The sequence below is a fragment of the Oncorhynchus tshawytscha genome, linkage group LG05 (genome assembly GCF_018296145.1).
Source record: "Oncorhynchus tshawytscha isolate Ot180627B linkage group LG05, Otsh_v2.0, whole genome shotgun sequence".
NCBI classification, from domain to species: domain Eukaryota; kingdom Metazoa; phylum Chordata; class Actinopteri; order Salmoniformes; family Salmonidae; genus Oncorhynchus; species Oncorhynchus tshawytscha.
Genome location: NC_056433.1, coordinates 68059554 through 68085644, shown reverse-complemented (window position 1 = coordinate 68085644; position 26091 = coordinate 68059554). Strand labels below are relative to the sequence as shown.

General features: G+C 42.6%; 1 protein-coding gene across 1 annotated transcript in view; it reads left to right on the top strand.

Moving 5' to 3' along the window:
* The first annotated feature begins 2625 nt into the window (after positions 1 to 2625).
* LOC112251175 (transforming growth factor beta receptor type 3-like) overlaps positions 2626 to 26091 on the top strand; it is a 147020-nt gene continuing 123554 nt past the window's right edge. Inside the window, exon 1 of the mRNA XM_024421980.2 lies at positions 2626 to 2869. The gene's annotated coding sequence lies outside the window, so the exon portion shown is untranslated. The remainder of the gene's footprint in view (positions 2870 to 26091) is intronic.

Here is a 26091-nt window from a genome sequence, read left to right as displayed (position 1 = left end):
CATTTAATCCTAGTAAAAATTTCCCAGTCTTAGGTGAGTTAGGATCACCACTTTATTTTAAGAATGTGAAATGTCAGAATAATAGTAGAGAGAATGATTTATTTCAGCTTTATTTTCTTTCATCACATTCCCAGTGGTCAGAAGTTTATATACACTCAATTAGTATTTGGTAGCATTGCCTTTAAATTGTTTAACTTGGGTCAAACCTTTCGGGTAGCCTTCCACAAGCTTCCCACAATAAGTTGGGTGAATTTTGGCCCATTCCTCCTGACAGAGCTGGTGTAACTGAGTCAGGTTTGTAGGCCTCCTTGCTCACACACACTTTTTCAGTTCTGCCTACAAATGTTCTATGGGATTGAGGTCAGGGTTTTGTGATGGCCACTCCAATACCTTGACTTTGTTGTCCTTAAGCCATTTTGCCACAACTTTGGAAGTATGCTTGGGGTCATTGTCCATTTGGAAGACCCATTTGCGACCAAGCATTAACTTCCTGACTGATGTCTGAGATGTTGCTTCAAAATATCCACACAATTTTCATCCCTCATGATGCCATCTATTTTGTGAAATGCACCAGACCCTCCTGCAGCAAAGCACCCCCACAACATGATGCTGCCACCTCCGTGCTTCACGGTTGGGATGGTGTTCTTCGGGCTTGCAAGCCTCCCCCTTTTTCCTCCAAACATAATGATGGTCATTATGGCCAAACAGTTCTATTTTTGTTTCATCAGACGAGAGGACATTTCTCCAAAACGTACGATCTTTGTCCCCATGTGCAGTTGCAAACCGTACTCTGGCTTTTTTATGGTGGTTTTGGAGCAGTGGCTTCTTCCTTGCTGAGTGGCCTTTCAGGTTATGTTGATATAGGACTAATTTGACTTTGTATATAGATACTTTTGTACCTGTTTCCTCCAGCATCTTCACAAGGTCCTTTGCTGTTGTTCTGGGATTGATTTTCACTTTTCACACCAAAATACGTTCATCTCTAGGAGACAGAAAGCATCTCGGCTGCGTGGTCCCATGGTGTTTATACTTGCGTACTATTATTTAAACAGATGAACGTGGTACCTTCAGGCATTTGGAAATTGCTCCCAAGGATGAACCAGACTTGTGGAGGTCTACAATTTATTTTCTGAGGTCTTGGCTGATTTCTTCTGATTTTCCCATGATGTCAAGCAAAGATGCATTGGGTTTGAAGGTAGGCATTGAAATACATCCACAGGTACACCTCCAATTGACTCAAATTATGTCAATTAGCCTATCAGAAGCTTCTAAAGCCATTACATCATTTTCTGGAATTTTCCAAGCTGTTTAAAGGCACAGTCAACTTAATGTATGTAAACTTCTGACCCACTGGAATTGTGATACAGTGAGTTATAAATGAAATAGTCTGTCTGTAAACAATTGTTGTAAAAATTACTTGTGTCATGCACAAAGTAGATGTCCTAACCGACTTGCCAAAACTATAGTTTGTTAACAATAAATTTGTGGAGTGGTTGAAAAACGAGTTTTAATGACTCCAACCTAAGTGTATGTAAACTTTCAACTTCAACTGTAAATGCAGCACAAAAAAATAATAAAGTAGAACAAAAACACTCAAGAAATAAGAAGAACACGAGAAAGTAAGAAGCTATAAACAGGGTCAATTCCAATAACATATTTACAATGCGCAGGGATACTGGAGTTATAGAGGTAAAAATGTATAGGGGTAAGGTGACTAGGCATCAGGATATACTTGTACTTGTAACCGAAAGGTTGCAAGATCGAATCCCCAAGGTAACAATCTGTCGTTCTGCCCATGAACAAGGCAGTTAACCCACTGTTCCTAGGCCATCATTGAAAATAAGAATTTGTTCTTAACTGACTTGCTATGAGGGAAAATAAATATACAGTGAGCGCCAAAAGTATTGGGACAGTGACATTTGTTGGTGTTGTTTTGGCTCGGTACTCCAGCACTTTGGATTTGAAATGATACTATGACTATGAGGTTTAAGTGCAGACTGTCAGCTTTAATTTGTGGGCATTGTCATCCATATTAGGTGAAAGGTTTCAAAATTACAGCACATTTTGTACAAAGTCCACTATTTTAGGGGACCAAAAGTTTTGAGATCAAAAGTTTTGAGACAAGTTCACTTATATGTGAGTGTGAAAGTTACAGACTGGGCTGTCCGCACCACCCTCTGTAGGGCCATGCAGCCGAGGGCGGTGCTGTTGCCATACCACAGCTGTATAACTTTTTGAGGATTTGAGAGCCCATGCCAAACCTTTTCAACTTCCTGAGGGGGAAGTCATTACAACTAATGACTTATTATGTGTTGAGTTAAAAAAAATAAAACAACGATAACAACATTGGAAAATGCTGCTTATAAAGAGAACCAAACATTATCATTTTAATATGACTTATTAATCATTATTAAACCCAATAATAACAATACTATTTAATTATTTTCATAGTTCAATTAGCCTATACTGTGTTTGCCTAAAGTCGTAATGTGCAATCTGTTTGAACCATAATTATAATTTCACTGGAATGACAGCAGCAACTGTCTGCTCTTCTCCAATGAAAACCAATCTGTTGATTTATGTAGCTAGCTAGTTTACCTCGCAGCCTCCTCCCACCACAAGACCAACCCTCAAAATGAAGTGCCTCGTGAAAACGGAGATAGGTATTTAAAACGTTTAAGCAATAGTAGTTGACTCACTATTCATAAACTCGGCAAATTCTGTAACCTGACATCTAACGTTGTTTTCCAAGGACGCGGAGGGGGTTTTCCAGGAAAGGATACATATCGCATCCATTCGAACCAATGCAAGGCAAGCAAGCTACAATTTACAACAAAGTTTACTTTGAGATTTCTGGATATTCTGCATGGTACGTCAGAGTTCTTCTTTAAGCGTTAAACGTTGTGAAACATGTTATACTAGCGTACAGAAAGAAAAGTTACATTAGGCCTACATAGTAATTGTTTTATGAAAATAATTTATGTGTTTATCATCTGCATCTTTCACTGAACATCTCTGGGATAAATAATTGCTGTGTCCCCTGCTCACAACCCCGCACTGCAAGGATGCAAAATAGGGCACAGAATATGAACATCCCTGTCGGCCAGCAGAATATGTCTGATATTCTGTGATAGGCTGTATTGTTGCAAGTGACAGAACAAACAAAACGTGCATTGGCTTTTGTTTTGACATGTTCTTCCAATGCGCACACAATAGTTCTTCGGATAAACCGTGATGAACTTCAGCATTTTGTTTTCCCTCTTATCAACTTTAATGACGTCCTATGCTTTCCTGACTGAACAACTATCCCAAAAGATATTTGCAATCGTAAGATTCTGAGTATATTGAAGCTGTCAAGCTCTCAAAACCAAACACGCATGGCCAGTTGCATGGTCCTTGCGCACACCTACAGCTACCCATCACCCCTCAATTAGTGTCAGCATTGTTGCTTTTAATATGCAACTGGTTTATAACTGTTTATAACTAACTAAATCAATAAATATTCACATTGGATAATTTATTTCAATAATTTATTATAACATTGTAAATAGTAAACATAGTAATGCAGGCTTATGTATTAGGCTATTTATTTGTGCAACCTTTGATGTAGACAACATGGTCAGAGGTGGGAAGGAACTTTAACCTTACACAACTGACCTGCCATAACCAGATATCACACCTTAGTGCTGAACATCACTTTGCTGTATGGTTTTGTTTTGTATCTCTGCCTTAAACAACTTCAAGTTGTGTTCCAGTGTGGCATCACTGATGTGAAAGAAAAGCATGATACCAAACTGTCTACAGCAATTTCTGAAAGGATGTGCATTTTTTTTGTACCATAATGATTTAGACATTTGCAGTATGAACCTATCTTCCTTTAGTTTGAGTTCTCTGTCATTTTAGGAGCCGTTTTCAGAAACCTTTGAATCATTATAATACTGTTATTGACTTGGTAAAAGTAGATATAACTGTTTGCCTTGTTATGATGAAAGAATAGCAGATTTATACAGTAGTTTGTCTGATATGGGAAAAGTCATAATTAATGTAGTTATAAAACATGAGCTGAAAAAAAGCTTTAGATTACAGATCTGTGTCAGAAAGCGATTTGAATTGCTTTCTAAATACTTGCTTTAGAGTTTTCCTAGGAGGATTGTTGTTTGGCAGCCTTGTAGGGCAAGGTAGGCAGAGTCTGGGGCATGATAGGCTATGTTAAGCTTGATGGCGGCTGTAGTGTTGTGCACATTTTTAATAGCTATATATTTGATATCTGGTCTTGTGCCTGTGTTTAGTAGCCGAGTTAAGGGCTTGTACCTATTCCATGGTGTCAGAAGTAGGGAGACGGGTGAGAGACCTGTATGCCTTAGGTGAGGTGAATAAAACACACAAGGTGAGGCTGAGCATGATATCAAATCAAACCTAAGCATGCCCTCAGTCTCAATATCAGTGAATAACTGAACTGACTCAGAGAGAAAGAAAAGCAGGACCAGGGAATATGCATGTTGATATGTACTCAGTTGTTGTGACTCACTCATATAGATCACACATGCTGATGACATTCAAGTGTATGAGCAGAGAGTCTGGCTCTGTGTTTGAGGAGATTGTGTGTGCATATGGTGGATTGACTTACTCAGGGGTGAGTGCACATATGATTGGGGAGAGTGTGTAGCTTGTCAGTCCCGGTCACTATATTAAGTAATCAGTATGTGTTCGTACACACACATTTACATTCCATTCCAAAGCAACTTACAGTAGTGAGTACATACATTTTTGTACTTGTTCCCCTCAGGGTTTGACCCCACAACCCTGGCATTGCAAGTGCCATGCTCTACCAACTGAGCCACACAGGAGTACACCACACAGGCATGCACACAGGCATGCATGCACACACACAGACAGAGAGAGAGAGACAGCTTGTCAATACATGCATCCCTAGTGTGCATCCCTTGCATTGACACGTGGCGTCTCACTTCCACAAGAGGAGATGTGGGGAGGGAAGATTAGTCTCTTCTGGACAAGCACATTGTTTATTATAAACAACAGTAGTTACTCTGCATCATCGGTGTCTTATGCAGTTGAGAAACATAACTTTGTTTAGACTGAACAAGCCAGCCTACACTCTTTTTAAAAATGTATTATTATTATTTTTTTTAAAATATTATTTGACCCCTTTTTCTCCCCAATTTCATGGTATCCAATTGGTAGTTACAGTCTTGTCCCATCGCTGCAACTCTCTTATTGACTTGGGAGAGCCGTGCGTCCTCCGAAACACAACCCAGCCAAGCCGCACTACTTCTTGACACAATGCCCACTTAACCCGGAAGCCAGCCGAGCCAATGTGTTGGAGGAAACACCCTACACCTGGCGACCGTGTCAGCGCGCACTGCACCCAGTCTGCCATACGAGTCGCTAGTGCGCAATGGGACAAGGACATCCCTGCCGGCCAAACCCTCCCCTAACCTGGACGACGCTGGGCCAATTGTGCGCCACCCCTTGGGTCACCCGGTCGTGTCTGGATGTGACAGAGCCTGGACTCGAACCAGGACCTCTAGACCACTGCGCTACTCGGGAGGCCAGCCTGGACTCTTCGAAAAAATGGTTCCATAAGTGTTCTTCAGCTGTCCCCATAGAATAACCCTTTTTGGTTCCATGTAGAACCCTCTGTGGAAAGGGTTTTTACATAGAACCCAAAAGGGTTATACCTGGAACCAAAAGGGTTCTACCTTGAACCAAAAAGTGTTCTTATAATTACAACCACAGAACCGTTTTAGGTTCTAGATAGCACCTTTTTTTTCTAAGAGTGTACTTCATTCAGTGAACTATTGAAATGAGAGCAGACAGATTAGTGTAATTTTAGGTTATGAAGCTTCTCAATGTCCTATTGCAAAAACAGAACTCTGGATGGGTAGTTGTCCAGATGGACTAAGGAACTGAGAAGAGGTGGTTGGAGATGCTCATTCAGACACATTAGCTGCATTTAATAGGTGATTTATACTTGAGCCGGCGTAAGAGTAGCAGAGCATGCAAGTCACTGGTCTCTGGGTGGTTTGCGGCCAGCACTGGACATCCTTCATTAGACAGCCTTTAGATAGGAGGGACTTACAGTGGGGCAAAAAAAGTATTTAGTCAGCCACCAATTGTGCAAGTTCTCCCACTTAAAAAGATGAGAGAGGCCTGTAATTTTCATCATACAGGCCTCTCTCGTCTTTTTAAGTGGGAGAACTTGCACAATTGATGGCTGACTAAATACTTTTTTGCCCCACTGTATAATAGCCCTTTTTAACACTTTTGATTAATAATTGTAATAATTTTGCATTAGATGTGACTTGGGGCCATATGTATCAAGTATCTCAGTATAGGAGTGCTAGAATCAGTTTTGCCTTTTAGATTACAATTCACAAGTTTACATGGTTGGGGGACTAATCCTAGATCAGCACTCCTACTCCTAGATGCTTGCTACATACGACCACAGTACTAAATTCATTAATCTCAGTTTATCTTAAACCCTGAATGCTGATTGGCTGACAGCCGTGCTATACTAGACCGTATACCATGGGAATGACAAAACATTTATTTTTACTGCTCTAATAACGTTGGTAACCAGTTTATAATAGCAATAAGGCACCTCGGGTGTTTGTGGTATATGGCCAATATACCACACCCCTCGTGCCTTATTGCTTAAGTAAACAATTCTGCCTGGTTTCCTGGATTCAGGATAAGGCTGCTGCGCTTTGGAAACCATGTTGCATTTACGGTCCCTCCTACGCTGCAATAGTGTAGAGTACCTAATAGCTACTTATTATGTTCAGTCTGGGGTCTGCAGTGTCTCTAATGGGTTTTCCAGACCAGCTTGGAGTGAAATGGAAGCTCTGCTTGGACGGACGGCTAGAGTTAAAAGAGAAGTCACATGAGGTGATCCTACTGTTGCAGCAACAAAAAGTCAGTCAGTTTCTTGCATCAGTTTGAATCAGGAGAACGACTCATTGAAGTTGCGGTAGTTCAAGGCCGACCGTGGTACTGTAGGCATTGTTAGCAGCAAACAGGATCCCCCATTATAGTGAATGGAAAAATCAGTATATACACATGTCAGTATATACACACAAAAGTGCTATATTTGTTTTTTGAAACCTAAACCTCAATAGAACTAATATGAGCTGGCAGAGTGAAAAATGTCTTAAAATAAAGCCAGTTTTTTCGTGATTACTTCAAAACTACGGCAAGCAGTTGGGACAGATGGTAATATTATGAGACTGGGCTCCACGGCGGATGCAATGAACTAGTTTTTATCAGAAAAAAACATTGTTTTTTAAAAAGTTCATGTGTCCAGCCTACTGGTGGCATGCCTGGTGGGGTAAGTGTGTGTGTGTCAGTGCTTTGTGTAAGTTGACCATGAAAACAATGTGGAATTTCCAACACATTAATGTTTCTTATAAAAACAAGAAGCGATGCAGTCAGTCTTCCCTCATCTCCTAGCTAGCCTGCAACGCCACTTCCTGGAGTAGCTCAAACTGCGCATGTTATGTCTCCATGAGATGCCATCTTAACTGACTTAATTTGGCTTCAATGCGCTATTGAGTCTTCACATAGCCTTAACTTTGTTCGGAACACCTCCAAAACAAGGTCATGTGGTTTGGAAGAATGCCCCTCTCCCTACAGGTGTGATTACTACCTCTGAGGGTTTAGAGCTTGAGGTAGTCACCTCATACAAGTACTTGGGAGTATGGCTAGACGGTACACTGTCCTTCTCTCAGCACATATCAAAGCTGCAGGCTAAAGTTAAATCTAGACTTGGTTTCCTCTATCGTAATCGCTCCTCTTTCACCCCAGCTGCCAAACTAACCCTGATTCAGATGACCATCCTACCCATGCTAGATTACGGAGATGTAATTTATAGATCAGCAGGTAAGGATGCTCTCGAGCGGCAAGATGTTCTTTACCATTCGGCCTTCAGATTTGCCACCAATGCTCCTTATAGGACAAGTCACTGCAGTCTATACTCTCCGTTTACTATCTATCTCTGTATACCTGTCGCAAGACCCACTGGTTGATGCTTATTTATAAAACCCTCTTAGGCCTCACTCCCCCCTATCTGAGATATCTACTGCAGCCCTCATCCTCCACATACAACACCTGTTCTGCCATTCACATTCTGTTAAAGGTCCTCAAAGCACACACATCTCTGGTCGCTCGTCTTTTCAGTTTGCTGCAGCTAGCAACTGGATCGAGCTGCAACAAACACTCAACTGAACAGTTATATCTCCATTTCTGAATTGAAAGACTCAATCATGAACACTCTTACTGAGAGTTGTGGCTGCTTTGTGTGATGTATTGTTGTCTCTACCTTCTTGCCCTTTGTGCTGTTGTCTGTGCCCAATAATGTTTGTACCATGTTTTGTGCTGCAACCATGTTGTGCTGCTACCATGTTGTGTTGTCATGCTGCTGCCATGCTATGTTGTTGTCTTAGGTCTCTCTTTATTTAGTGTTGTGTTGTCTCTATTGTCTTGATGTGTTTTGTCCTATATTTTTAAAATGTGATTTTTTATTTTTTTAAATCCCAGCCCCCGTCCCCACGGGAGGAATTTTGCCCTTTGGTAGGCCACCATTATAATAAAAAATTGTTCTTAACTGACTTGCCTTGCTAAATAAATAAAATAAACATAGGAATTCATGGTGTCACGTGATCGAAGGCTTTGTCCATTCATAATGTAGCCATTGGTAAACAGTTATTGGTTTGAATCCATAGTCCAGACCGATGCAATAACCCTTAGACTGGTTGATTTGACACTTTCATGATAGGCTAGGCCAGTTCTTTTTGTCTCCTGGAAACAATTAGGCCTAATGAACGTGCTTCTGAACCCACTGTGTCTCAACCATCAATCTAAACTCCGGAAGGAAGCAAAAACACTTCAGCACTTTCTCTCATTTCACTCTTCTTGCTCAAGACCACAACCTGTTTCCACTCTGTACTCTGTGTGGTCGCAACACCGTTTAGCTCTGGCCTGAACGCTCTGAATTATATCATGTCATTTAGCTTCCCTTTGATATGGAATTTGGCCTATAGTGGAGAATGGAGGGATAGAGTTTACCTCCACTTATGAAAGGGGAAGGGGGGCATTGGGAAAGGGTCCAACAAATCAAAAAGAGATGGCACTAGCCCCACGAGCTGCAGTGTAATATTTGTCGTGATCATCCAAAACGACTTTCCAGTCCACACAGCTGCCAGGGTCTGAAAGGCCCTTTGTTCCAGCAGCTGTTTGCACTGTGGAGCTCAGTGATGCACCTTAGCCCTCCTCAGTTCTCATCAGCCCTCGGCTCCCTCTGTCGATGCACCTTAGCCCTCCTCTGTCGATGCACCTTAGCCCTCCTCTGTCGATGCACCTTAGCCCTCCTCTGTCGATGCACCTTAGCTCTCCTTCCATCTCTTAGGCCTCTATTCACTCCATGCTTCAGAGCACTGCAAAGCACCTTAGGTCGATGATCCTACCGATTCTCGACTTCGGCAATGTCATTTACGAAATAGCCTCCAAAACTCTACTCAACAAGCTGGATGCAGTCTATCACAGTGCCATCCGTTTGGGCACCAAAGCCCCATATACCACCCACCACTGCGACCTGTATGCTCTCGTCGGCTAGCCCTCACTACATATTCGTCGCCAGACCCACTGGCTCCAGGTCATCTATAAGTCTATGCTAGGTAAAGCTCTACCTTACCTCAGCTCACTGGTCACGATAACAACACCCACCCGTAGCACGCGCTCCAGCAGGTACAGTGGGGAGAACAAGTATTTGATACACTGCCGATTTTGCAGGTTTTCCTACTTACAAAGCATGTAGATGTCGGTACATTTTATCATAGGTACACTTCAACTGTGAGAGACGGAATCTAAAACAAAAATCCAGATATCATCACATTGTATGATTTTTAAGTAATTAATTTGCATTTTATCGCATGACATAAGTATTTGATCACCTACCAACCAGTAAGAATTCCTGCTCTCACAGACCTTGCCACGTTCTGACCTTTATTTCCTTTGTTTTGTCGTTATTTAGTATGGTCAGGGCGTGAGTTGGGGTGGGCAGTCTATGTTTGTTTTTCTATGATTTTGGGATTTCTATGTTTCGGCCTAGTATGGTTCTCAATCAGAGGCAGGTGTCATTAGTTGTCTCTGATTGAGAATCATACTTAGGTAGCCTGGGTTTCACTGTTTGTTTGTGGGTGATTGTCTATGTTAGTTGCTTGTGTCAGCACAGTTCTTATGATAGCTTCACGGTCGTTATTTGTTTATTGTTTTTGTACAGTTTACTTCGTGTTTTTTGTCATCTATTAAATGATGCATTCACACCACCCTGCGCTTTGGTCCGCTTCTTACGACGATCGTGACAGACCTGTTAGTTTTTCTTTAACAAGCCCTCCTGTTCTCCACTCATTACCTGTATTAACTGCACCTGTTTGAACTCATTACCTGTATAAAAGACACCTGTCCACACACTCAATCAAAGACTCCAACCTCTCCACAATGGCCAAGACCAATTGTAGACCTGCACAAGGCTGGGATGGGCTACAGGACAATAGGCAAGCAGCTTGGTGAGAAGGCAACAACTGTTGGCACAATTATTAGAAAATGGAAGAAGTTCAAGATGACAGTCAATCACCCTCGGTCTGGGGCTCCATGCAAGATCTCACCTCGTGGGGCATCAATGATCATGAGGAAGGTGAGGGATCAGGCCAGAACTACACGACAGGACCTGGTAAATGACCTGAAGAGAGCTGGGACCACAGTCTCAAAGAAAACCATTAGTAACACACTACGCCGTCATGGAGTAAAATCCTGCAGCGCACGCAAGGTCCCCCTGCTCAAGCCAGCGCATGTCCAGGCCCGTCTGAAGTTTGCCAATGACCATCTGGATGATCCAGAGGAGGAATGTGGTCTGATGAGACAAAAATAGAGCTTTTTGGTCTAAACTCCACTCGCCATGTTTGGAGAAAGAAGAAGGATGAGTACAACCCCAAGAACACCATCCCAACCGTGAAGCATGGAGGTGGAAACATCGTTCTTTGGGGATGCTTTTCTGCAAAGGGGACAGGACGACTGCTCCGTATTGAGGGGAGGATGGATGGGGCCATGTATCGTGAGATCTTGGCCAACAACCTCCTTCCCTCAGTAAGAGCATTGAAGATGGGTCGTGGCTGGGTCTTCCAGCATGACAATGACCCAAAACACACAGCCAGGTCAACTAAGGAGTGGCTCCGTAAGAAGCATCTCAAGGTCCTGGAGTGGCCTAGCCAGTCTCCAGACCTGAACCCAATAGAAAATCTTTGGAGGGAGCTGAAAGTCCGTATTGCCCAGCGACAGCCCCGAAACGAAGGATCTGGAGAAGGTCTGTATGGGTGAGTGGGCCAAAATCCCTGCTGTAGTATGTGCAAACCTGGTCAAGACCTACAGGAAACGTATGATCGCTGTAATTGCAAAAAAAGTTATCTGTAACAAATATTAAGTTCTGCTTTTCTGATGTTTCAAATACTTATGTCATGTAATAACATGCAAATTAATTACTTAAAAATCATACAATTTGATTTGATTTGATGTGATTTTCTGGATTTTTGTTTTAGATTCCATCTCTCACAGTTGAAGTGTACCTATGATAAAAATGACAGACCTCTACATGCTTTGTAAGTAGGAAACACTGCAGATTTTGAAGGTTATCAAATACTTGTTCTCCCCACTGTATATCTCACTGGTCATCCCCAAAGCCAACACCTCCTTTGGCCGGCTTTCCTTACAGTTCTCTGCTGCCAATGACTGGAACGAATTGCAAAAATCGCTGAAGTTGGAGACTTATATCTCCCTCACTAACTTTAAACATCAGTTAACTGATCAGCTACTGGATCGCTGCAGCTGTACACAGCCCATCTGTTAATAGCCCATCCAATCTACCTACCTCATCCCCATATTGTTTTTATTTACTTTTTTGCTCTTTTGCACACCAGTATTTCTACTTGCACATCATCATCTGCATATCTATCACTCCAGTGTTAATTTGCAAAATTGTAATTACTTCGCTACTATGGCCTATTTATTGCCTTACCTCCTCTCGCCATTTACACACACTGTATATAGACTTTTTTTCTATTGTGTTATTGTTTATTCCATGTGTAACTCTGTATTGTTGTTTGTGTTGCACTGCTTTGCTTTATCTTGCCCAGGTCGCAGTTGTAAATGAGAACTTGTTCTCAACTAGCTTACCTGGTTAAATAAAGGTGAAATAAAAAAAGGTATACTTAGCCCTACTTTGGCCTCCGTCCATACATCTCTCCTCCCATGCATCTCTCCTCCCATGCATTTCTCCTCCCATGCATTTCTCCTCCCATGCATTTTTCCTCCCATGCATCTCTCCTCCCATGCATTTCTCCTCCCATGCATCTCTCCTCCCATGCATCTCTCCTCCCATACATCTCTCCTCCCATGCATTTCTCCTCCCGTGCATCTCTCCTCCCATGCATCACTCCTATGCATTTCTCCTCCCATGCATTCTCTCTGTTGCAGTAGAAAGGTTAAGAGGTGCGCAATAGGAAAAAGATAGAGATGCTCTTACTGTACCATGACCTCATCTCTCACTCTGCTTATAACTGGACAGTCAATCACACCAGATCACCAGCATGTCTTCTTACACCAGTCTTGTCACCAACTGGCGGCTGCCATGGTCCATGAGCGCTGATTATAGAGCAGCAATGCTGGCCACTGGCTCAAATATTATATTATTCTCCAAGATAGATTCTGGAACTCATGTTGCTTTGAGGTGGGCTGGCAGGTACGTCTGAGGAGGAACATATGAAAATTAACAAAATTCTGATGTTGACAGTGTCGTGTCTTTGGCTATGCCGGATTAAGTGATATGACATGCTATTCTATAAAATAATTTCTCCATAATTAATATCACCTGATTGAGCTAATCATGTATATGTAATTAACTAGAGAGTCGGGCACCACAAAATTATATTTATAGAGCTGTTATCTTCCGAATAAACTCTTAAAGACCTAGTAATATTTGACATCAATAGCCGTCCATATCAATCGTCACCTGAATTCAGTCTCATCTGAAAGTTGTAAATTCTTTTATCTGCACGAACCCTGGCTAACAAGTTGAATCAGCAATACAAAATTGGGTTTAATTATTTATTTACTAAATACCTAACTAATTACACATACACACAATTAATCATAACTTGATTACAAATTACGTCATAAAGGAAAACGTCCCTAGCAGGCGGAACAGATATGACAGCTTGTTACACAAAGGAAAAGGGGATGGGTTGAGTGAAAGAGCGGGAGACTGAGGAACAAAGGGAAAAACCTGTGCTATCGTAAATACAGTATCTTATGCATTCTAAAATACCGCCCATTTGGAAAAGGAAAATGCAATAAATATTTACTCTGAGCTGTGCATCAGTAGGTTGATGGTAGATGAAAGGCCGTGTTGTCAAACCGAGTCCTTTGTCCTTTGAAGAATGTCTCTGGTGGTCAATTGGATACGTTGTAGTAATGTCGTTGTGTGGTAGACGGGATTACTCTGTCTGTTCCTTCCTAACCTGCGTTTGCAGCTGCGGTTGCTAACTCAATGGCTAGGAGATATCACTTCTGCAGTGAATAAGAGTTCAAAGTTCATACCATTCACAACCAAAGCTCACGCTGATGTTGGCTTCGTTCTGTAGTTATTATCTGAACCATTCTGACATAGGACCGTCGTCCTACATTCCTGGAACAGGAAGTTATGTTGTCATCAATGCTTTATATAGGAAGGGAGAAAAGGGGTGTGTTTCATAGATTACAACCTCTGTCTCTTCACGTGGGTGGGCCACTGAGTGAGCAGCAATATCTTATGAAAACTCACATCTCACATTTTAGAAGCTAAAATCACATTTCATCCCATCACAAATAATTTCATATTCAAACATTTAAATTGATCAACAATTCCATGTGAATCCGATAACTCTGATGTGTAGACTTTCCACTGTAGAGTTTATGTCATCTTATCATTGATGAGAATGTCTCAGATGACAACCGAACTGACATCATATTCATTAAGTACCACCGCATATGTTCAATTGTTCGGATTACCAGAATATAGTTCATTTCCCTCCACCTTCTGATGTTCCCCGAATCTCTATGTTAACCAAGGGTTTTGCAAATGTAACCTCAGTAGGGTAGAGAGATGAAAAAGGGGGGAAGAGGTATTTATGACTGTCATAAACCTATCCCCCAGGCCAACGTCATGACAGTCCCCCCATGTTGGGTTCAATTTTGCGATTAACCTGCATGTTGCAAACCAACATAAAAATGACCGTGGGTTGTCCTGGTTGTGGACCATCTTTGTGGTCCCCATCTGGTGGTCGACTCGGGTAGGGTGTCTGCAAATGAAGAAGTCCGCTCCATGGCTCGGCAGCAGATGTCCAGATTGGGATCACCGTTCCGGACCCGTCGTCTGGTCGTCCAGACTGGAAGATCTGGGCAGTAACTTCAGCAGATGTTAACAACTCACACACACTCATAAAATTACATTTCCTCCCAAATGAGCGGCGTTGTGGCACTAACTGATGGTTGTATGGGGAAGTTGTTTATGGCTCTATCACTTTCTATGTGCCGAAGAAAATGAAACAAAATGAATGAAAGCATAAACAAAACAAAATATAGTTTTGCCCCCTTAATCATCTAATTGGACTGTATTCTATCTACGTCCGTGGTCTTGGCAAAATGACCCTATCCTGGCATTGTCTAATGTCATATCTAGGGCTTTCCTAATTTGCGGGGTGTTGCTTAGGGTACTATCCTAAGTTAATAACTATATGATAAGTCTACAGCGGTAAGGCACTAGTTTTGGGCAGTCTACAGGGATGACCTATGGACTTCTGAGAAGAAAACTGGTGTGTGCTGTAGCTGTAGAGTTAAAGGCCTCAAAATAAATGTTCAACTTTACTAAGGCTGGTATTTTGCTCGGACCCTTAAGTGATCCTAGCATAAATCCTAATTGGATGTTCAGTTGTGCATGTGCGTTTATGCTTACGCAAGCACACATGTCAAGAGAAGGAAACTAAGTATCCTGGCAGATTACAACTTGTTCAGAATGAGTCTGACATAGTCAGGTAATTTTCAGTTCAATGCCTGGAGGTCAGTCAGAATTGGTGTCGAGGGAGTCTGTAGTAGTTTTACTACCAGTCACTGTCTTCCACTATTGTAGTGGAGGTAGGTATGAAGAAGTCTACTTCATTGCTATGTTATCCACGGATGAGCTAACCTCATGACGGAAGTATTAGACCAGTCGTACGTGGTGTGATCGTGGTTCATGACTCTAATAACTTTTCTCCTGAACGGAGGGTTCTCTTTATTAGTGACATGTGTGTTAACCATTGGAAGAGTGCAATGGAGATTCCCTTCCCGTGTTGCACTCTGAGTGACTCCTATGTTGCTATTATCAATAGCAATTTAACTCGTGAGGTTACTAATCCTCTTACTGAGTGTTGCTGGACTGAATGTGGTATTGGTACTGGTACTCAAGGGGTCCAGTTGTCCTACCGATTTATTCTGAAATGTTATCCTACAGGAATACATGATTCGAGCATTCTACTAGTTGTCTTGAAGTGACTACTACACATGGCAAGGAATTATTATTGTTGCCATTTGTTTTTTAGGTGGACAAGTCCACTGGACTTCCTTTACGACCAGTGTGGTACACCTCAGTACTATCTTAGATATGCTCTAAGACAATCCCAGTCTAGGGGCCTGTCTGCTCCTTACTGTTCTCAAAGGGGAGTTTACAACTAGATTTGATTTATGCTCTGGCGGCCTCGTACGGTGTTGTCCGTAGTCTCGAAGTTTATCTCAATACTTTGTTATATACCCTTTGTTGGCAATTGCAGATGTCAAACATTTTCTGTAAGTCTTCACAAGGTTTTCACACACTGTTGCTGGAATTTTGGCCCATTCCTCCATGCAGATCTCCTCTAGAGCAGTGATGTTTTGGGGCTGTTGCTGGGCAACACAGACTTTCAACTCCCTCCAAAGATTTTCTATGGGGTTGAGATCTGGAGACTTGAAGACTTGAGCGGGAGAGATTAGAATTTTAACGTCCTTGCTATGGGTGTTAATTCCTGCGGACCTGGTGTCCGGTAATTCCCCGCCTAGTCCTTGTGACTTATCTTTTTCCATTTTCTCAAATGTTTCTCGCTTTAGTTCTTCATGTAGTGGAACTTCTGGAGAACATTGGTCTACGTTTGGATCATCCTTCAGCCTTTTGTTACCGTTGTCCTCTGACACTTTGTGTGGGTTGGGTGCAGGAATGTAGTGAACAGGTCGATTGTAGCGGTAGTCGTTTTGATGGCGACGTACTTTACAGTTATTTAGACCGCAGAGGTTATTGGAATCATGGTTTCGTGGTAGAAACTGTTGTTGTGCGTCATCTCTCAACGCTCCAATACCTGATAATGCACACTCTAACTGCAGTGAGTGCTCCTGGTCAAACTTCAAAACCGAGTGGTCAGGGCTCTTAGAGTTGCGAGCTTTTGATGCCTCAAAAGCTGTGCTTGCAAGCCCTCTGAGTTGTAAGATAGGCAAGCCAACGTGGGCTGCAGGGCCCAAGTAGGTAATGAAGGTGGGATACATGTTTGACAGGAACATTTGTTTAAATGGTAACAGGTCTTCCATGCCCGTTTCAGTGAGTAGGCCAAAGTAAGCTGAACGAAGCCTATGATAGCTTGTAGGTGTTCATTCCGAGCTTGTTTGACCGTGTTTGCCAGTGAGCTATCGTGTTTGCGAGTTGCAGAAGCCCTGAATTCTAATTTCAAAGCTGTGGCAAGTTTAGCGTAGTCATTTAGCACGTGTTGCTGTTGTAGATGAATGAATCTCGTCACGTGTCTATTCGACAGGTAAACCCTGTCAGAACTCGTAGCGTTCGGGTAGCCATCCAACACGTCCTCTATGTCAGCTAGGAATGTTTCAGTATCGTTTTGCTGACGGGGTCAAATACCTTGACGAGTTTGTCAAGGTCTTCCTCGTCATGCGGGCGGAGAGGGTTGGCTTCATCCTGTGGGGAAAGTGGGGCCGAAAGGCCAAGAGGAGAAGTCTTTGTTGGCCAAGAGGTGCCATATTACTCAGTGCCGAATGGCCAAGAGGAGAAGACCGAGGGATACTTAATGGAGGCAATGTCTGAAACCTATCGTCTTCACTCCTTTGAGTACCGGGCTCCGGTTGCTTGGATGGATAGTCACGCTGTAGAGCGTGACCATTCTGGATTTCCTCCAGATGGTACCTAAGGGTGGTATTCTGCTGCATTGCAGTCCACTTGAGCGCTTAGAGTACTGATTTTGGACACGTGAGTGTCGCACTTGCTCCTTTCGGTCTCAAACTTATCTGTCATGGTTTGCAGATAGAGGTCTTGAGTACGGAGCGAGAGATTCAGTGAAGAGATTTCTTCCTCTTGCTTAGAAATCAAGATTTCCATCTTCATCACCCGAGTTCTCTCATCATTAATTTGTTCAGCGACTTCAATGAGTCCTGCTGATTTGTCATCCAACTTAGTCATTGTGTCCATCAATTGATTGTCTTTGCTTTGCAGAATTTAGAGTAGAACCGTGTTACTCTGAGTAACGTTCAACAAAACTGCCTGCAATTTATGAAATTGCGCACTTCTGTTTGTAGATAACTCAACAGATTCTTCTAGTTTGGAGTGGACTACATCATATTTAGTTTTGGTTAATCGAGTTGTTCCTGGAGACAATGATTTTGTTGAAGAGTTTGTGCTCATTCATCGTCATAAGTATTTGCAATTATTTTTAATTGTTCAGATTTCAAACGCAGTTCCTCGACTAGCAGAATGTTTTCATTTCCTGCTTTTGTCAATAGTTGCTCAGTTCTCTCCACCTGTCCCCTCATGTTAGCCATGTCTGGCACGTGCTTAAGCTGTGCACTGTGGTATTGGACCGATGTCACATTTTCATGGTGATACATCAGTGCAAAAGTGGGGAGAACCGTCACAAAGCCTGTGTTTGATGGTGATTTTGGAGAGCGTTCGCAATTTCGGCTGTTTTTTCGCTAATGGCATAATTAGGGTTGGTATCGCTGCTGAGGTCAGAGATCAATCCTTTTATTGGTGGAGGTTCACTAATTATCAGAGGAGTAGTGACCAGCTCCTTTGATAGCTTGCACATTATTAGAAAAATTTAGAGGAAAAATGTCCTATTTTTTTCAAAGTTTGGGTTTGGAATTCATTGGAAGCTGCAAAGACAAGTTTAATCTATTTATAGATGTGGACGAACCATCAGTACCGTACCAGTAATGTGGAAGTTGGACGTGAATGAATTTGCAAAAGCAAATTGAATTAATTAATCAATGCCGATGATTAATCCTACCTGGGTAGGCTATCTGGGCATTACACTTTAATTAACCTGAGAAGTTGCTTCATCTAGGTTAGTATGAGAAGTTTAAAAGTATCTAATTTGATTGGAAGAACATTAAGTTATGTTCAACAATTTAACTTATTAAATTGAATGAGACAATAATCCATACAATCTCCATTGATTGGATATCATAAGTGTAAACAGTAGATCTAATGTTGGAAACATTCAACACTGGTGCACTTCTCCTTATAAGGCCGAAGCCACATGGGATTCCCGCTGGGGTGGGGCTTCTGTCAGTACTGGTTACTGAAGGGTTTTGCAAAAAACAAATTTGACTGATTTGTTCAATTTAATGATAAATCAGACCTGAATAGGCTATTTGGGAATTACACTTTAATTAACCTGAGAAGTTGCTTCATCTAGGTTAGTTTGGAAAAAGTTTACAATGTCTTATTTAGAAAACTCATCAATTTGGATATTATTTAAAGTATCTATTTCAGAATGTAAATTGCCAGATTTACACTTATTAGTTCAATTGGATAAGACATTGATATCCGTCTGGATATCATAAGTAATGACTTGAGTGTGACCTGAATAATTCTTCATGAACGTGTCCACAACCTCAAACAGTCGCACTCCAAACTCCATTATGGCCAAGACCAAAGAGCTGTCAAAGGACACCAGAAACAAAATTGTAGACCTACACCAGGCTGGGAAGACTGAATCTGCAATAGGTAAGCAGCTTGGTTTGAAGAAATCAACTGTGGGAGCAATTATTAGGAAATGGAAGACATACAAGACCACTGATAATCTCCCTCGATCTGGGGCTCCACGCAAGATCTCACCACGTGGGGTCAAAATGATCACAAGAACGGTGAGCAAAAATCCCAAAACCACACGGGGGGACCTAGTGAATGACCTGCAGAGAGCTGGGACCAAAGTAACAAAGCCTACCATCAGTAACACACTACGCCGCCAGGGACTCAAATCCTGCAGTGCCAGACGTGTCCCCCTGCTTAAGCCAGTACATGTCCAGGCCCGTCTGAAGTTTGCTAGAGAGCATTTGGATGAGCCAGAAGAAGATTGGGAGAATGTCAAATGGTCAGATGAAACCAAAATATAACTTTTTGGTAAAAACTCAACTCGTTGTGTTTGGAGGACAAAGAATGCTGAGTTGCATCCAAAGAACACCATACCTACTGTGAAGCATGGGGGTGGAAACATCATGCTTTGGGGCTGTTTTTCTGCAAAGGGACCAGGACGACTGGTCCGTGTAAAGGAAAGAATGAATGGGGCCTTTTATCGTGAGATTTTGAGTGAAAACCTCCTTCCATCAGCAAGGGCATTGAAGATGAAACGTGGCTGGGTCTTTCAGCATGACAATGATCCCAAACACACTGCCCGGGCAACGAAGGAGTGGCTTCGTAAGAAGCATTTCAAGGTCCTGGAGTGGCCTAGCCAGTCTCCAGATCTCAACCCCATAGAAAATCTTTGGAGAGAGTTGAAAGTCCATGTTGCCTAGCAACAGCCCCAAAACATCACTGCTCTAGAGGAGATCTGCATGGAGGAATGGGCCAAAATACCAGCAACAGTGTGTGAAAACCTTGTGAAGACTTACAGAAAACGTTTGACCTCTGTCATTGCCAACAAAGGGTATATAACAAAGTATTGAGATAAACTTTTGTTATTGACCAAATACTTATTTTCCACCAAAATTTGCAAATAAATTCATAAAAAATCCTACAATGTGATTTTCTGGATTTTTTTTCTCTCATTTTGTCTGTCATGGTTGAAGTGTACCTATGATGAAAATGACAGGTCTCTCTCATCTTTTTAAGTGGGAGAACTTGCACAATTGGTGGCTGACTAAATACTTTTTTGCCCCACTGTATATCGCTGGTCAAGCTTATCCCCTGAATTTCAATCGGCTGGCCTTTTGTCCTCGCTCGAGAAATTAATAATGACCAAGCCTACCCGCGTCTGAAACGCGCCATGCAGAAATAGCCCTGCGTTTGGCCAAACGCTCTATTTCTCAGATTTCTATAATTAGCTTTCTTGGCTCTCATACAGAAATGTATTCGCTTACGTTACCCACTGACTACGTCAGCGAACAACACGGAGGCAGGGAATTTTCAGCACACACACCAATAATGCTTGTCTACCACTCCAAAAATGTGTACAATAACTTGGTATATTATGTAATCTGATTTTCAATTTTATACAGGCTGAAGCAAAATGAAAGCATCATTCTATTTTAGATTCCTATCAGGGGGCTCCGAATGTTGACTTAACCCAGATGTGCGGCCTAGTCCATAAATGTTCAAATCCTTTCCGGATCATCAAATCAAATCCAAATCAAATTTCAAATGTTAAATCAAATCAAATCAAATGTATTTATATAGCCCTTCTTACATCAGCTGATGTACAAAAGTGCTGTACAGAAACCCAGCCTAAAACCCCAAACAGCAAGCAATGCAGGTGTAGATGCACGGTGGCTAGGAAAAAATCCCTAGAAAGGCCAAAGCCTAGGAAGAAACCTAGAGAGGATCCAGGCTATGTGGGGTGGCCAGTCCTCTTCTGGCTGTGCCGGGAGGAGATTATAACAGAACATGGCCAAGATGTTCAAATGTTCATAAATGACCAGCATGGTCAAATAATAATAAGGCAGAACAGTTGAAACTGGAGCAGCAGCACGGCCAGGTGGACTGGGGACAGCAAGGAGTCATCATGTCAGGTAGTCCTGAGGCATGGTACTAGGGCTCAGGTCCTCAGAGAGAGAGAAAGAAAGAGAGAAAGATAGAATTAGAGAGAGCACACTTAAATTCACAGGACACCGAATAGGACAGGAGAGGTACTCCATATATAACAAACTGACCCTAGCCCCCCGACACATAAACTACTGCAGCATAAATACTGGAGGCTGAGACAGGAGGGGTCAGGAGACACTGTGGCCCCATCCGAGGACACCCCCGGACAGGGCCAAACAGGAAGGATATAACCCCACCCACTTTGCCAAAGCACAGCCCCCACACCACTAGAGGGATATCTTCAACCACCAACTTACCATCCTGAGACAAGGCCGAGTATAGCCCACAAAGATCTCCGCCACGGCACAACCCAAGGGGGGGGGGGGCGCCAACCCGGACAGGAAGATCACATCAGTGACTCAACCCACTCAAGTGACGCACCCCTCCTAGGGACGGTATGAAAGAGCCCCAGTAAGCCAGTGACTCAGCCCCTGTAATAGGGTTAGAGGCAGAGAATCCCAGTGGAAAGAGGGGAACCGGCCAGGCAGAGACAGCAAGGGCGGTTCGTTGCTCCAAAGTCTTTCCGTTCACCTTCCCACTCCTGGGCCAGACTACACTCAATCATATGACCCACTGAAGAGATGAGTCTTCAGTAAAGACTTAAAGGTTGAGACCGAGTTTGCGTCTCTTACATGGGTAGGCAGACCATTCCATAAAAATTGAGCTCTATAGGAGAAAGCCCTGCCTCCAGCTGTTTGCTTAGAAATTCTAGGGACAATTAGGAGGCCTGCGTCTTGTGACCGTAGCGTACTTGTAGGTATGTACGGCAGGACCAAATCAGAGAGATAGGTAGGAGCAAGCCCATGTAATGCTTTGTAGGTTAGCAGTAAAATCTTGAAATCAGCCCTTGCCTTGACAGGAAGCCAGTGTAGGGAGGCTAGCACTGGAGTAATATGATCAAATTTTTGGGTTCTAGTCAGGATTCTAGCAGCCGTATTTAGCACTAACTGAAGTTTATTTACTGCTTTATCCGGGTAGCCGGAAAGTAGAGCATTGCAGTAGTCTAACCTAGAAGTGACAAAAGCATGGATACATTTTTCTGCATCATTTTTGGACTGAAAGTTTCTGATTTTTGCAATGTTACGAAGATGGTAAAAAGCTGTCCTTGAAATGGTCTTGATATGTTCTTCAAAAGAGAGATCGGGGTCCAGAGTAACGCCGAGGTCCTTCACAGTTTTATTTGAGACGACTGTACAACCATTAAGATTAATTGTCAGATTCAACAGAAGATCTCTTTGTTTCTTGGGACCTAGAACAAGCATCTCTGTTTTGTCCGAGTTTAAAAGTAGAAAGTTTGCAGCCATCCTCTTCCTTATGTCTGAAACACATGCTTCTAGCGAGGGCAATTTTGGGGCTTCACCATGTTTCATTGAAATGTACAGCTTTGTGTCATCCGCATAGCAGTGAAAGTTAACATTATATTTTCGAATGACATCCCCAAGAGGTAAAATATATAGTGAAAACAATAGTGGTCCTAAAACGGAACCTTGAGGAACACCGAAATTTACAGTTGATTTGTCAGAGGACAAACCATTCACAGAGACAAACTGATATCTTTCCGACAGATAAGATCTAAACCAGGCCAGAACTTGTCCGTGTAGACCAATTTGGGTTTCCAATCTCTCCAAAAGAATGTGGTGATCGATGGTATCAAAAGCAGCACTAAGGTCTAGGAGCACCAGGACAGATGCAGAGCCTCGGTCTGATGCCATTAAATGGTAATTTACCACCTTCACAAGTGCAGTCTCAGTGCTATGATGGGGTCTAAAACCAGACTGAAGCATTTCGTATACATTGTTTGTCTTCAGGAAGGCAGTGAGTTGCTGCGCAACAGCCTTTTCTAAAATTTTTGAGAGGAATGGAGGATTCAATATAGGCCGATAGTTTTTTATATTTTCTGGGTCAAGGTTTGGCTTTTTCAAGAGAGGCTTTATTACTACCACTTTTAGTGAGTTTGGTACACATCCGGTGGATAGAGAGCCGTTTATTATGATCAACATAGGAGGGCCATGCACAGGAAGCAGCTCTTTCAGTAGTTTAGTTGGAATAGGGTCCAGTATGCAGCTTGAAGGTTTAGAGGCCATGATTATTTTCATCATTGTGTCAAGAGATTTAGTACTAAAACACTTGAGTGTCTCTCTTGATCCTAGGTCCTGGCAGAGTTGTGCAGACTCAGGACAACTGAGCTTTGAAGGAATACGCAGATTTAAGAGGAGTCCATAATTTGCTTTCTAATAATCATGATCTTTTCCTCAAAGAAGTTCACGAATTTATCACTGCTGAAGTGAAAGCCATCCTCTTGGGGAATGCTGCTTTTTAGTTAGCTTTGCGACAGTATCAAAAAGGAATTTCAGATTGTTCTTATTTTCCTCAATTAAGTTGGAAAAATAGGATGATCGAGCAGCAGTAACGGCTCTTCGGTACTGTACGGTACTGTCTTTCCAAGCTAGTCGGAAGACTTCCAGTTTGGTGTGGCGCCATTTCCGTTCCAATTTTCTGGAAGCTTGCTTCAGAGCTCGGGTATTTTCTGTGTACCAGGGAGATAGTTTCTTATGAGAAATGTTTTTAGTTTTTAGGGGTGCAACTGCATCTAGGGTATTGCGCATGGTTAAATTGAGTTCCTCAGTTAGGTGGTTATGTAACAGTTCTCTGTAGTTGAAGGAGAGGCGGACCAAAATGCTGCGTGATGATTCATGTTTGTTTAATAAAGGAAAACTATACATGAATAAACTACAAAACAATGAAATGTGAGAACTCAAAACAGCCCTATCTGGTGCAAAACACAGAGACAGGAACAATCACCCACAAACACACAGTGAAACCCAGGCTACCTAAATATGATTCCCAATCAGAAACAATGACGAACACCTGCCTCTGATTGAGAACCATATCAGGCCAAACATAGAACTAGACAAACTAGACAATAAACATAGAATGCCCAACCAGATCACACCCTGACCAACCAAAACATAGAAATATACAAAGCAAACTATGGTCAGGGTGTGCCAGGTTAACTGATTTTTGTCCTCTGGCGTCCTTGGGTAGACAGAGGGAATCTGGAAGGACATCAAGGAATCTTGTGTTGTCTGTGAATTTATAGCACGACTTTTGATGCTCCTTGGTTGGGGTCTGAGCAGATTATTTGTTGCAATTGCAAACGTAATAAAATGGTGGTCCGATAGTCCAGGATTATGAGTAAAAACATTAAGATCCACAACATTTATTCCATGGGACAAAACTAGGTCCAGAGTATGACTGTGACAGTGAGTGGGTCCAGAGACATGTTGGACAAAACCCACTGAGTTGATGATGGCTCCGAAAGCCTTTTGGAGTGGGTCTGTGGACTTTTCCATGTGAATATTAAAGTCACCAAAGATTAGAATATTATCTGCTATGACTACAAGGTCCGATAGGAATTCAGGGAACTCAATGAGGAACGCTGTATATGGCCCAGGAGGCCTGTAAACAGTAGCTATAAAAAGTGATTGAGTAGGCTGCATAGATTTCATGACTAGAAGCTCAAAAGACGAAAACGGCATTTTGTTTTTGTAAATTGAAATTTGCTATCGTAAATGTTAGCAACACCTCTGCCTTTGCGGGATGCACGGGGGATATGGTCGCTAGTGTAGCCAGGAGGTGAGGCCTCATTTAACACAGTAAATTCATCAGGCTTAAGCCATGTTTCAGTCAGGCCAATCACTTCAAGATTATGATCAGTGATTAGTTCATTGACTATAATTGCCTTTGAAGTAAGGGATCTAACATTAAGTAGCCCTATTTTGAGATGTGAGGTATCATGATCTCTTTCAATAATGACAGGAATAGAGGAGGTCTTTATCCTAGTGAGATTGCTAAGGCGAACACCGCCATGTTTAGTTTTGCCCAACCTAGGTCGAGGCACAGACACCGTCTCAATGGGGATAGCTGAGCTGACTACACTGACTGTGCTAGTGGCAGACTCCACTATGCTGGCAGGCTGGCTAACAGCCTGCTGCCTGGCTTGCACCCTATTTCATTGTGGAGCTAGAGGAGTTAGAGCCCTGTCTATGTTGGTAGATAAGATGAGAGCACCCCTCCAGCTAGGATGGAGTCTGTCACTCCTCAGCAGGTCAGGTTTGGTCCTGTTTGTGGGTGAGTCCCAGAAAGAGGGCCAATTATCTACAAATTCTATCTTTTGGGAGGTGCAGAAAACAGTTTTCAACCAGCGATTGAGTTGTGAGACTGCTGTAGAGCTCATCACTCCCCCTAACTGGGAGGGGGCCAGAGACAATTATTCGATGCCGACACATCTTTCTAGCTGATTTACACGCTGAAGCTATGTTGCGCTTGGTGATCTCTGACTGTTTCATCCTAACATCGTTGGTGCCGACGTGGATAACAATATCTCTATACTCTCTACACTCGCCAGTTTTAGCTTTAGCCAGGACCATCTTCAAATTAGCCTTAACGTCGGTAGCCCTGCCCCCTGGTAAACAGTGTATGATCGCTGGATGATTTGTTTTAAGTCTAATTCTGCGGGTAATGGAGTCGCCAATGACTAGAGTTTTCAATTTGTTAGAGCTAATGGTGGGAAGCTTTGGCGTCTCAGACCCCGTAACGGGAGGAGTAGAGACAAGAGAAGGCTCGGCCTCTGATTCCGACTTGCTGCTTAATGGGGAAAACCGGTTGAAAGTTTCTGTCGGCTGAATGAGCGACACCGGTTGAGCATTCCTACAGCATTTCCTTCCAGAAACCGTGAGAAAGTTGTCCGGCTGCGGGGACCGTGCGAGGGGATTTATACTAACGTTACTATCTGTACTATCTGTACTATATTCTTCATCCCCTTACACTGTGTATAAGACAGTAGTTTTGGAATTGTTAGTTAGATTACTTGTTGGTTATTACTGCATTGTCGGAAC